The sequence below is a fragment of the Lissotriton helveticus genome, chromosome 6, assembly GCF_964261635.1.
Source record: "Lissotriton helveticus chromosome 6, aLisHel1.1, whole genome shotgun sequence".
Taxonomy (NCBI): domain Eukaryota; kingdom Metazoa; phylum Chordata; class Amphibia; order Caudata; family Salamandridae; genus Lissotriton; species Lissotriton helveticus.
Genome location: NC_136067.1, coordinates 2,038,119,820 through 2,038,133,552, shown reverse-complemented (window position 1 = coordinate 2,038,133,552; position 13,733 = coordinate 2,038,119,820).

The following is a 13,733-nucleotide window of genomic DNA, read 5'->3' as shown; positions in this document are numbered from 1 at the left end:
GTGGGTACCTCACAAAGGCCTGGGATGGCTGGCTGTGCTGGGCCATGAGGCAGACAGACAGACGCTCTCTGGGGTCCCCCCACCAGTCACAGCCAAGGCCCTGGGCCTGGGGGATGGGTTGAAACCAAAAGACGCAGCTGGTGCTGAACCCCCTTCCAGTGATGCATAGAATAAACATATGGTGACAGAAGCATAAACACACCACCAATAATATCACACCTTCAGGACACAAACTCCTCTGCACACCTTCAAAACAAAGGGGTCCGACTCCCACCACACACACAGCTGCATCAACACCCGCACAGAGTTACACGAGTATTTTTTCTATTCAATCTTTATTGCTTGATTAATTAAAATCATTGCAATCACAACATCTTATATCTCCAAGAAAAACAAGAAAAACATTACCAACAAAACATCTTCTCATCACATAATATAAAAAACTGTCTCATGAATACAATTTAAAAATTTACCGATAAGCCCAACTCTAGCCACCATACATCGTTAATCACAGGATATTATTGCACGAGTACTTGCAGGGGCCTGGTTCATTGCTGTACTGTTACACCCGGCCGCATTTACACGTCACCTCTTAATGCAAATCACTCCCTCCCTGGGACAGGCGAGGCCCACCAGAGGGGATTCCTTCACAGCAGCCCCTCCGCACAAGGGCACGAGGCTAATCATCGCCGGCCAGGAACGATGCAAGGATTCTCAATGCTCCAGGCAAAATAGCATTTTTCCAGTTGGAGCGCTCCTTATAACCTGATTAAAAAGCGTATTGTCCAACCCGCTTGTTTTAATTTGGTGCCCTCAAAAGTTGGCGTCCAAAGACTGCTGGGCACTGCTCATTATGACAGGGACAGCTTAACACTTTGTCGGGCTCCGGGCAAGATACAAGTTGCTCCCCCCCCCCCCTGTTTGGAGGAAACTTGAACTTATAACCTCTTTTCTTCTCGTTCGAGTCCTCCTGATGAAAGACAGTATTTCATTTTAAGTTCAGCATTTGCAAACAGGAGCACACAAACCAGCCAAATACTCGAACTGCCTGGTGTCCACCAGCCGAATAGTACAGTAAATAAAGCTGAACCGCATTGATAAAGACATTTATTTGTGAGTTTGGATCTAGGATTTTTTTTTACTTTGCAACAATATTGTATGTGGAGTGTAATGTAAAACCATCTTGTTACCTCCATTACAGGAAAAAACACGCTAAGAGCGACTTGTTACATGAATAGTGCATACTATTAATGTAAATGATATGCACATTGTGCTCGACATTGTAGCTTTAGTGGCTGAATATTTGTATATCCCACTCACTGCTGGCGTTCCTGCTGCAGCCGTGCAAATTAAGGCACTGATGCGATGCTTTTCAGCACCTTACAGACTGCACTCTACTATCAATCTATCTCCTATGTTCTCTTCCCTGCCCCTCCCCTCAGGGGCGTAGCAAGGTCAGTGAGATTTGGAGGGTGTGAATCGCAAACTTCCCAACTAACAGGGTTTAGGAGACACTGTTCCCATGAGGAACATGTTCAATTCTTATGTGCATTAGGTGGGCCTCTGTTCTAATCTTCTTTTGGAAAACAACTATTAGTCAAAAGATTATGATGAGAAAAACCAACAAAGGCATAATAGACCCGACTCAAGGCCTCCAGATCCAACTCTGAAGCCAAGAACGCATTTATTTGAGTTGGGGTCACACCCCAAACACCCCCTGAAGCTTTGCCTCTCCTCTTTATTTGCATGCACTCCACAGGCAAGATAGCTGCCTGTGACCCTGCTGAGTAAGAGAAATGGAATGGTGCAGGATACAAGAGCTGGGCAGAGACATAAAGAGAGCAATATACAAGCAACACGAAGTAGTGAGAGAAGGGGGTGGAGATAGAGATGATGTGTATGAGAGGCTGGGAGAAAAGTAAAGTAAATAGTGAAAAGTGAAGTAGCTAGAAGGAGACATTAGGAGTGGTAGGAAAATGTGGGCAGAGAGATAGGTCGTGTTTAAGAGTGCCGTAGAGAGGTGGAGAGAGAGAGCGAAAAGACAAGTAGAGAAAGGCAGAGGAGAACAGCAGTCCAAGGGGGAGGTAAGGAGAGAGGCACTGTAGGAAAAGAGGGGAATTTAGAGAGGTAAAATCAGCAGTAGGCAGATGGTGACAGAAAGCCTTCATGAATAACAAGGCAATGGGAGGTAGGGAGAGTGCGAAATGAGTAGAGGTATACCAACGACAGTTGTGGGGACGAGAGAAAGGTGGAGGCAGGGGTGGAGGGTAGAAAGGGAATGTGGTGTAGCATGAAAAGAAGAAGTTGAGAGATAGACATGAAATAGAGAAAGAGATGCAAGGACCATAAAGAGGTCGAGAATTACGAGATAGAAAAAGGGCAAGTGATGGTGAGGCAGAGAGATCTATAAAGAAAGACATTGAGTGAGAAAGTTGAGGTGGAGGGGGTGGGGCTGAAATGGATGCGGGCCAGAGAGAGATATGTGTTTATGTGCAAGAAAGAGGAGCAGAGGAGTCAACGATAGAGAAACGATATTTAGAGGGATGAAGGAAAGGGAACAGAGGTTCTAGAAGCCCAACCGCTCAACCTCCAGGCCGATGAGCGTGGCTGGCTCTGAACATCTAGTGATACAGATGGATACCTCAGAGGAGAGGGATCCATTGGAAATGCCTCACTGGGACAATTAATCATCTATTGAAGAAGAGGACACAAAGAAAAGCAGGACCATAACAGAGCTATCAGAATCCTCGGGCATCCTCGCTTTTTATATGTACCAGGAGCCGCGCCATCAGAGGAAATGGGGGAAATACATACAGAAGACCCTTTGATGAAGGACAGGAAACAGCATCCACCTCCCAAATGTCCAACATCTGACACCTGGAACAAAAGAGCAGAGTCTTGATGTCCCCCTGAACTGCAAAGAGATACAAAATTGGAATCTCCCGCTTCTTGCATAGAATTGAAACGGGAAGAGGATCCTGAGAATAATTCCGTACATCTGGGAAGACCCTGCTAACCTGTCCACCTCCACACTGTCTATTTCCTAAATATAAAGTGCATTCAGGGAGGTCAGAGATTTATTTTCCTCAAAAAAATCTAAAATTTGCTATCCTTGCAAGAGACTGAGGGGCAGATTTACAAGGCCCTTGCTCCACTTTTGCGTCATTTTTAATATGGGAAAAGTGACGCAAAAGTGGCGCAAGGGGCTTGTAAATCTGCCCCTGAAGAACCCTCCCAGCAGACCCAGCAGCAGGAAAGCCTCCTGGTTCACCGACGAACTCAAAACATCCAAGAAAAACTGCTGCACACTTGAAAAAGCCTGGCGCCACGGCCAGACCACAGAAAACATGACTGCCCTCAAGAACGCCACCTGCAAACACCACCAGCTGATCCGCACCACCAAAAGGACAACATTCAAAGAACGACTGGACAACAACACCCAAAACAGCAAGGAACTCTTCAGCATCATCAAAGAGTTCTCCAACCCCAACGCCGGAAACAACGACATCACACCCTCGCAAGACCTCTGCGATTCACTCGCCACCTTCTTCCACCGCAAGATCGCCGACATACACAACAGCTTCGGCGCACAGACCACGCACCCAACCACCGAACCAACGCCCCCCACCACCACCCTCTGCAACTGGACCCCGGTCAGCACCGAAGACACCACCCGCACAATGAACACCATCCACTCCGGATCACCAACCGACCCCTCCCCCACCACGTCTTCAACAAGGCCGACTCCATCATCGCACCCCAACTCCAGGACATCATCAACGTCTCCTTCAACAATGCCACCTTCCCGGAGAGCTGGAAGCACGCCAAGCTCAGCGCCCTCCTGAAGAAACCAACAGCAGACCCCACCGACCTCAAGAACTTCCGCCCCATCTCGCTCCTCCCTTTTCCTGCCAAAGTCATTGAGAAGACCGTCAACAGACAGCTCACCGCCTTCCTCGAAACAAATGGATCCCTCGACCCTTCGCAGTCCGGCTTCCGAGCCAACCACAGCACCGAGACCGCCCTCATCGCAGCCACCGACGACATCAGATCCCTGCTCGACAATGGGGAAACAGCGGCCCTCATCCTCCTGGACCTTTCTGCGGCATTCGACACTGTCTGCCACCGCACCCTAGTACAGCGCCTCAACAACATCGGAATCCAAGGGAAGGCTCTGGAGTGGATCATCTCGTTCCTCGCCGGAAGAACCCAGAGAGTCCGCCTCCCCCCGTTCAGGTCCGAGGCCACCGAAGTCATCTGCGGCGTACCACAAGGATCCTCACTCAGCCCCCACCTTCTTCAACGTCTACATGAGCCCCCTCGCAGCCATCGCACGCCAACACAACCTCAACATCATCTCCTACGCCGACGACACCCAGCTGATCCTCTCCCTCGTCAATGACCCCGCCACCGCCAGAGCCAGCCTACACGAAGGGATGAAAGACGTCGCCGAGTGGATGAAGAACAGCCGCCTAAAACTTAACTCAGACAAGACGGAAGTCCTCATCCTGGGATCATCGCCCTCCACCTGGGATGACTCCTGGTGGCCCCCTGCCCTGGGCACCACCCCCAAGCCAACGGACCACGCACGAAACCTGGGCTTCATCCTGGACTCCTCCCTCTCGATGACCAGACAAGTCAACGCCGTATCGTCATCGTGCTTCAACACCCTGCGCATGCTCCGTAAGATCTTTCGATGGATCCCCACCGAAACCAGGAAGACAGTCACCCAGGCACTCGTCACCAGCCGACTGGACTACGGGAACACCCTTTACGCTGGAGCCACAGCCAAACTACAGAAAAGACTCCAGCGCATACAGAACGCCTCCGCACGACTCATCCTGGGCATCCCTTGCCACAGCCACATCACGACCCACCTGAGAGACCTGCACTGGCTCCCCATCAACAAGAGGATCACGTTCAGACTCCTCACCCACGCACACAAGGCTCTCCACGACATGGGCCCGAAGTACCTCAACAGCGGCCTCACTTTCTACACACCCACCCGCCAGCTACGATCGGCCAGCCTCGCCCTCGCCGCCGTACCACGCATTCGCAGAGCCACCGCTGGAGGAAGATCCTTCTCCTACCTGGCGGCCAAGACATGGAACTCCCTCCCCATCCACCTACGGCTGACCCAGGACCACCTCTCCTTCAGGAAACAACTCAAGACCTGGCTTTTCAAGCAGTTTGATTGATTGATTGAGAGCGAGCCCCCCACTTGTAAATGTAATATATTGCAGTAACATTGTCCGTTCTAACCAAAACACCTTTCCCCCTCAGGAAAGGAACACATCCCCATAAGCTAGACAAATATTCTTCATTTCTTTCCAATTTTAGTAATGTCTCTTTTCTTGTGATGTCCAATGACTCTTCATGAGTCTCTCTTTCAATCAATCAATCAATAAATCTTTATTTGGATAAAAAAATATGCATAAAAGAGTCACACAGATAAAAGTATACAAAGATCTTAATAAAACATTCATATTTAAAAATAGATGAAAAAAATACATATATAATGGACTCAGGACTTCAACACAATGGCTAACAAGTGAGAAGACGTCATCAGAAGCATCAGATAGGGTATAATTAATTGACATATATTATCACTGCTAAGTGTATAATATTCTTAGCTACTCATTTTCATATATTAAGACATTCAGGTATTGGAGCTGTTTCCTTCTTTAGATGGCATAAGAAAAGTAACTAGAAACTCTATTGCATAAATTCACATTATCAGGGTTATGGATGAAATGAAAAATAACTTTTTCTTTTAAAAACAATAGCTGCAATATTTGTTTCCTCAGATCCCTATAAACATTACAAAAAATAATAAAATACCCTGTGGCCTGCTTGGATTTGCCATCGCATGGGAATTTGGGTAACTTTTGGGAACAAAACCCTATCTTGGGAAAAGCAACCACAGAGTGCAGTGTGCCTATTCGCAGTCTAGTTAGGTAGAATCTATGTTAGATATTTGATACTAAGATAAGGGAGTCCTGGGCGCTTGGTTGTATGGGACACGAGAAGTACATTGATATAGTAGGTTTAAAATATTCTATTTTCCCTCGTAGTCATCCTTTTCCCAGTTAGAATAGTTTTTAACTCTTTCTTACTAAAATGTAACACTCCAACCGGATCTTCAATGTTCAATTTCCCATCCAGCTCTTTTAGCTGGCTGTTTACATAGCCCAGTCACGGTATTCTTGCTCTATGTTCCAAAGTTAGACAGTCTGTCATCATCTCTTTGGTAAATTTAGTGCCATCTTTACTCCATATATTATGCCAAAGTGTGATGGGACTTGTCTGCAAGCCGTCCTCTAGATAGGGGACCACTAATTCCTTGAGAGCTATCTAAGAGGAGGTTGAACAGGGCTCTGCTAATAATCTACTTTGGAAAATGTATTCCTGGATTTGCAACAATTTACAGTTTGTCAGGCCCCACAGAGAGGCTCCATAATTGACACTAGGTATACATTTACTTTTGTATATACAGTCAGCTGCTCCCTAATGGGCTTGTCCCCAATTGTATATGCAAACCTAAAAAGGTCTTCTGAAGATCTAATAAATTTCAATTTTGCTGCTTCCACATGTGTCCCCATTGGCCATTGCTAAATCACACCTATGTATGTAAAACTTTCTGTTGCAGCAAGTGCTTCTCCCTTGATATGTTGGGTTTTCTTTTTGGGTCTCCCTTTCCCGCACGTCATGGTGAAGGTTTTCTTTAAATTGATTTTCATGTCCTTATCCTCCAAATGCGTAGTAAAACCATCAGCGTCTCTCGTTCAAGACATGGCATGTGCCTGTTGTCCTAGCTACTTGCGAGGGTGAGGCTGGTGGAATGCCTGAGCTCAGGGGTTCTGGGCTGCACTCGATTGATCAGATGTCCATGCTAAGTTGTGCATCAATATGGTGTTCTGGAGGGTACTCTAGAGCTACAGGTTGTGTAATGAGAGGTGCACTAAACTAGATTGGAAACAGAGCAGGCCAAAGCTTCTGTGCCTATCAGTAGCAGGACAGCACCTGTGAGCAGTAGGTGTAAAAGAGCCTGAGCAAAACAGGGAGTTTCTCTTTCAACACTACACCCCAAGCCATAAATCCTGAACGTAAAGGCTGAACATTCAGCCACCACGCCAGCTCATTTCTAACGCTCTCTCACAAACATATGGTGCTCTCAAATTCTGAAGGTCAGATTCAAGACCGATGGAACAAAACCTGTTTCTGTACCCAGATGAAACCTGAACCACAGGACTATCTCCTGTACCACTGTTGTGCTCCTTAGAGATTGAAAACAAGATCTAACATCTACAAATCCTGACTTAGTGGCAATATGAGACCTGATCTCACTTTTACAATTATCCTGGGGAGAGAATTAGGTCCAGGTCTGTCTGAAACCTGCCTCTAATGAACTCTATATCCGAACTGGATTCAACTGTGATTTCTTCCAATTTAGAAGAAGACAATATTCCTGAATGACTAAGATGACCTTTTTCACATCTTCCAAACTTTTCCTCTTCCAACTTAATGAATCATCCAATCATCAAGGTGCAGGTGCAAAAGGATTTCAGTTTTGTGAAACTGTGCAACCAAAGGCACCAGTATCTAATATCCTGGGCACGGACATTATAGAGTACAGTGACATTGGATGAGCAAACTGTGTAACAGACTGGGCCAGTGGAACATGAAGTAACAACAGTGAGGCTCCATAAACAGCAGCAGTGATGGTGATGATGGGCAACTACACTGCCCCACAAAGATTTCAGTGGAGTATGAGCAGCTGGATGAACCCCCAAAAATCTACAGGGACCACAGGTGGATATTCCAGCAGAATATTAAACACAAATGTTAGATAATATGCGTGGTAATAAAACATGGGCCTCACTACCAATGTCAAGTTCTTGCGAAAGCTTAGCGTACAATGTTCATGCAGACTGGAGAGCAGATCGAGCCTCAGGTAGAAGACTGTAGTAGAACAACAATACTGTTCAGTAAAATAGAGTGAAGGCATGCATCATCATGTGTCGTTTACCTAAATTTTTAGGTCGAACCTAGGCAGCGCTTGCGCTGTCTCTGCGAGACATGTTGTATACACTTTGTGGGCGTACAGCCCGCCCATAGCCTTTTTATTTGTTACTTCGATTGTCCTTTAAAAAGGCTTGCTTCCTAGTGGGCAATATTTGCTCTTTCCCCCCCCCCCTTTTTTTTGTTTCCTCCCACAGAGCACTGCCCAATTACTGGTTTCATTACACTTTGGTGCTCATCTGTTTGTTTTTCAGCACTATTTTTTTCTTTGTTTTCTGCTTGTGTTTGGTGAAGCTGCCCTTTCAGTGGGTTCCTCGTTAGGAGCACTCATGTTTCCATTTGCTACAGTGGTGCCGTAGTAAACAGGGCTGTAAAACACGTTCTTATCTTGTCACATATGTGGAACATTCAAAGATCGAAATCAAATGACAGACGCTGTTTTCACAGTAGGCCTGTTCCATGCCCCAACCCCCTCCCTGATCGCTACTTGCCGCCACCGTTAAATCATTACTCACCGCAGCCCCCTGCTGAGAATGCTTGCCTGGATCACCCTGTCCCTGGCAGGCTTGCCTCTGGGGGAAGCTTTCCTGCCATGGACTATACTGATTCATAGAAGGTAAAACGCCTGTCTCATGATTCTCCAGGTAATACGAACCGTTTGATCTTTGCACTCACGCTATGATGCCAACAGTGGCCCCCAGAGTAATAAGAATGCCGCCGATTAAACATTTCCATCCAGCATGAGGCATTTCCATCCGGTATCCGCAACTCATGCATCTCACTGTTTATCTGCGGCATTCAACACAACTTAACAGAAAAGGTGTCCGATACGGTAAATTGAATTAACCAAGACTCCTCCAGCTTACAACGCACCATGTGTGTGATGATGTCACTTGTCCCGGCATCATGGGACATGTTGTTCTGGGGCTGCCGACACTACCCAGGGAGAGGTTGTTTTAAATTCTCGAGCGGACACTTTCAAATATACCATGTGCTCTGTTCACCGATAATATTCGGCGGATGCACTCAATTGTCAAATTATAACCTGTAGAGCTTGTGCAAAATACATATTTAACAATTTATCAGGTTAACACCTTCCATTACATTATCTGCTTGAAGACAATCTAAATTTGTAGTACAAAGAGCTTACCAACTACATTGTAATTATCAATCATATCCTATTACAACACAGTTCCTGATCTTTCAGTTTTGACGTTCGCCTCTCTGTTTCAGAGCTTTCCATTAAACTTTGATTTGGCCTCTATGCCTCTAGGTTGCCTCCTTATTGTGTCTCATTTAGTTTCCTGGGCATGGAAATTTCAAAGTTTACTGTGGCATTTGCACAGTCATTTACTTACAAGGAAAATGCCAAATAAATGTAAATACTTCAAAACAACTGATAAATGACAGCTTTAAAATTGGGAATCACCATTAAATGTTTTAGTGTTTAAAAGGCGTGAAAGTATTGGATGTGTATTGTCATGGCAACATTCCATTAACGTTCTTTTAACCTGTCTATACGCCATTATAAACATTTTAGTGTTTGGCGGGTCCCACACACAGATAGTGGACAAGTATTTACAGCAAGGGCAGTGCTTAGGGGAGCTGAGATTCTGCAGGAGACCAGAGACCTCTGACCTCCACCTCACACAAATGGCCACCCCAGCCCAGAAGTGATGCATCTGTCACCACTATGAGCTCTGGGTGGGGAAGAAAAAGTGTCTGCTGCTGAACCAATTGCAGTTCTTCAACCACCACTGCAGATCTTTGGCAGTTCCCTCAGCTATCTAGACCAGGTTGGAGAGGTTACCCTGATGCTGCACCTACTGGGACTTCAGATCCCACTGCAGTGCCCGCATATGCCAACATGCATGTTTTACCAGTAGGATGCAAGAGGTCTCGGCAGATGGGCTGTAATGACCGCCTTCACCTTTGTGGACACACATGGGGCGCTGGTAAGACCAAAGAGGAGCACAGTGAATTGATAATGCACGTGGTCCACCATGAACAGCAGGTAACGCCTGTGGGCAGGCAGAGCAGCCATATGAAAGTAGGTGTTCTGTAAGTTCAACGCTACCGTCCACTCTCCATCCACTCTCCAGGGTCGAGGGCAGATAGAACATGAGCCAGAGTGAACATCATAAATTTCTCATTTTTTCAGGAAGTAATTAAGATAGCATAGGTCTCGTATAGAGAGGTGGCTTCCATCATTTTTTGATGTCAGAAATAATTAGTATTAGCAACCACAACATACTTCTGATGCAGGCACCCTCTTGACAGCTCCTTTGGCCAGAAGAGTCGGCACTTCCTGTCACAAGAGCGAAAGGTGGTCTCCTCCATCAGCTGATCGGAGGACGGTGGCAAAGGTGTGGAGTGTGTTGGAACGGTAGGGCATAACCCCACTGGACAATCTAAAGCACCCACTTGCCTGATGTTATCTCCCGCCATAGGGACAGGTGGTGCTGAATTCTGCCACCAGCCCATGATGGTGTGAGGGCATATTAAAGGGGCTTTGTGGCTGCATGGGGTAGGGGCAGATTGAGTAGACCTCCGGCAGGTTCCCATGAACCATATGGTAGCCGTGTCCGCGGCCACAAAAGGACAGAGGTGCCAACTGGCCAAGGGAAAAAATAATGCATCTGATATCCCCTTCTGTAGCCACAGAAGACAGTATGTGGCTGTCTTGGGGCCATGGTGAGCCCCAATGACCTAGCAGTGGCCCTATTATCCTTGAAACGTTCAAGCGCAGAACCCATCTTGTCGCCAAAAAGGCAAGTACCACATCAAAGGGCATGACCAGAAAGGATGCCTGGACATCTCTTAAAAAGCCAGTCATCCTCAGCCATGCGATGACATCGAAGAACCACCATGGAAGCAATGGCTTTACACAGCATCGAGCATCCTCCGAGACCATGGGCAGCACCTGCACAGCCGTATCCCATACAGTATGCAAATAGCTACCTAATAAGCATGAGATGTTCACTGTTTGTAGTGCAAGGTTGGTGAAGAGAAAATACTCTTTCCAAAGGTATTGCACCTCTTGGACTTCCTATCCAGTGGTGTGGTAGAGAACAGGCCAGGATTCATTTTGGAGGTGGAGGGCCTGGGCCGACAGGCTTTCGGGGATGAGATTAAGGGTGAGCAAGGCTGGGTCCCTGGGAGTGAGCGATGGTGGCGTGCGATGGTCCTGTGCACAAGAGTGCCTGTGCAGGGCTTGTCCGAATCCCTGAGCAGGACATCATTGAGGGCTTAATTGAATGGAGTAGGGGTTCTGAGGAGGACACCCCAGGTTGAAGCACCTCTGTGAAGGCATTGGTTTTACCTGTACGGCGGACCTCAGCCGCCCTCCCGACCACCCTCACAAAGTATGCCTCTTCCTCATTAGACACTGTGGGAGGAAAGAGGAGGCCAGTGTCTGGTGAGGAGTTCACACCACTGGCATCATCCAGGTCCTCATGCCAATTTTTGTAATTCATGGACCCCCCCTATGGGGTTGGAATAACCATGGGATCCTCAGATCCCATCCATACATGCTCCTCAGAGGGCCCGCCAGTAAAATAGGGCTTCATCTTCAATTCAAGCCATGTGGGCCTGGTCAGCGCCAGAACCAACGCCATGAATCACCAGTCTGGCTCCATATCAGAGTCAGGAATCAGGAAGGGCACCACTGGAATGGTCCCTGGAGGAGGTCGCAAAGTCATTCCTGGGGTCAATCTGGATCCACCAACGTTGGGTCCGACTACCGCCAAGGGCAAACCAGCCTGCGGAAACCAAGTCAGAGGCCCTTCTGAATTTTTGCGGCCCAAGGGTCCTACAGAAGGGTTCAACCGCTTGAAAATTAAGCTCATGGCTTCATAACATTCTCAAAGTTGGGCAGGGGTCACTCCAGCTACGGGAAACTTGGGGAAGGACGTAGAATACCCCGGGTCTAGTGCAGGCACTAGATGGATAATATGTTAGGGCGGCCTGGACTGGTGGCATTGTTCTTGCACCTTGTCCGATGAATGGACCTAGCACAGAGAAATTGAAGAATGCATCAACTAATTGGACTTCTTCTCATACGGCTTTCCTGAAGTAGGCTGAGATCGTGACGATAACTAGAGTGAGTGATCCCAAGAATGGTCTGGGGACCTCCTTCGCGAATGGCACCTGAAGCAGTGAGGAATCGTGTGGCAAGGACACCAGAAGCTTTATGGCCCATTTTTGGATGGCATGCGGATTCATAGTCCTGCAATTCAGGCAGGACTTGGAGTCGTGGCACCGCAGACACATCTAGTGGGGGTCTGTCACAGGCATTTGCCTGTGACAGGCACCACAAGGTTTGGAGGCAGTCGGCTTCTTGGGAATCATTCTTCGAAAAAGAGTGAAAAAAGTACACTGGTCAATGGAAGTTGACAAAATGGTCTAAAAAGTCAGTCTAAAAGTGACTGAGGGGAGCTCGAGCTAGATCTGCGCCGATGGGCTGAAAAGACGGAACTAAGTTCTGCGAACAGGAGTGGCACCGATATAGTCACAGCTCACGCCACTTCCGACATTTATGACAATGCCACATGGAGCCTAACGGCACCGCCTACTGTTGCACAAGAGGACTGTTAAAAATATTCCAGATTCAGTCAGACACCTAAGGGAATATTCTAAGGCAGTGTTTCCCAAACTGGAGTCCGCGGACCCCCAGGGGTCCGTAACACATTCCAAGGGGGTCCGTAGGCAGCAGTTTTAAAAGCACATTAAAGTTTCTTGTATAATTAGCAGCTTTCGAGCAACAATTAAAGTGTCAAGATAATGCCAGTGATTAATGTACCTGCTGGAGAGAGATGAGAGTTTTGTTCAGTGGCAGCTTTGACTTAACTAATGTAGCACAGAGGGTAAATGTGCCTACCTTTAAGAAAGTGTAACATGCATTTTAAAAAGCAGTATTTTATGTGCATAGGTCCGTGGTTACTGCTTTTGTTACTGTGCACTTCATAAGTGACAATGGTAATCTAGCAGAGGGACCTATAAACTGTAATCAAAGAGCTGCTTGCAAACTGCATGGTACCAGTTAGAAATGTATGTTTTTTCCAGTCATTCATTATCCTGATGCTGCTAAAAGGATTTATTTGGGTGGAAATACATTTTTAATGTTAAAGTCAGTGCTAGCCACTGTGTTATGTTCTGAATCCTGAGTTTGTGCTTTTCCAGACCAAGCACTCTTTATAAATGCCTATCAGTATGAACGACATGTGAATACTACACCTTGTAGTCGCCTTTACCTTATGTAACAAGTTCTATACAATGATTTACATGTATGATTCATTGACTCTATATGTGTGTGATGTAAAGTGCTCTGACATCCTACAATGGTATGAAAGATGCTATAAATCAAATGAAATGCATGTGACAGAGGGGCTATTCCTCCAATATAAAATACTAAGGACCAGATGTACGACCCATTTTTATATGCACAAGCGGGTTCGCGAACCTGTTTGCACATGCAAAAACCTAATGGGCCAATTTACATAGCCTATTTCGTGCGTCGCATTTTTTTTGCCACTCGTTAAATAGGTTTTGCAACTTGCTATTTGGAAGGGGCATTCCCTTCCAAAATAGCGAGTCTCAAAACCATGTACAAATGTTTTGCAACTGCAATTGCGGTTGCAAAACACTCGCAATTACCACCTACTTCAAGTAGATGGTAATGCATTTGCAAATGGGAAGGGTTCCTCAGGGAC